Here is a 317-nt window from a genome sequence, read left to right as displayed (position 1 = left end):
AGCTTACCCTCCCCGCAGAGCTCCCGGAGGGCGGCACCCCTTCTCCCCAGCCCCCGGGGGCGGTGCAGCTGTGTGGCCCATCCCTCACTCCCCTTACCGCTCACCCCGCAGCCCATGGTGGCGCGGGCCTCCCTTCTCCCCCGCCCCCCACGCCCCATGGGCTCCTGGGGCCAGGGCGCGGCACACAGTAGGTCTCCTCGGTCAGATGCACACCCCACAAGGGAGCCGTGTGAGAGCCAGGTTCACCGCCGGGGGCGGGGCCGGACCGGGATTGGGGGCGGGGCTAGAGCTGGGAGCCGGCCTCTCCGGGCTCCCGC

The sequence above is a fragment of the Petaurus breviceps genome, unplaced genomic scaffold (genome assembly GCF_028583685.1).
Source record: "Petaurus breviceps papuanus isolate PSGF00001 unplaced genomic scaffold, PetGlider_PUasm1.0 387, whole genome shotgun sequence".
NCBI lineage: Eukaryota > Metazoa > Chordata > Mammalia > Diprotodontia > Petauridae > Petaurus > Petaurus breviceps.
This window is presented reverse-complemented; position numbering follows the sequence as displayed.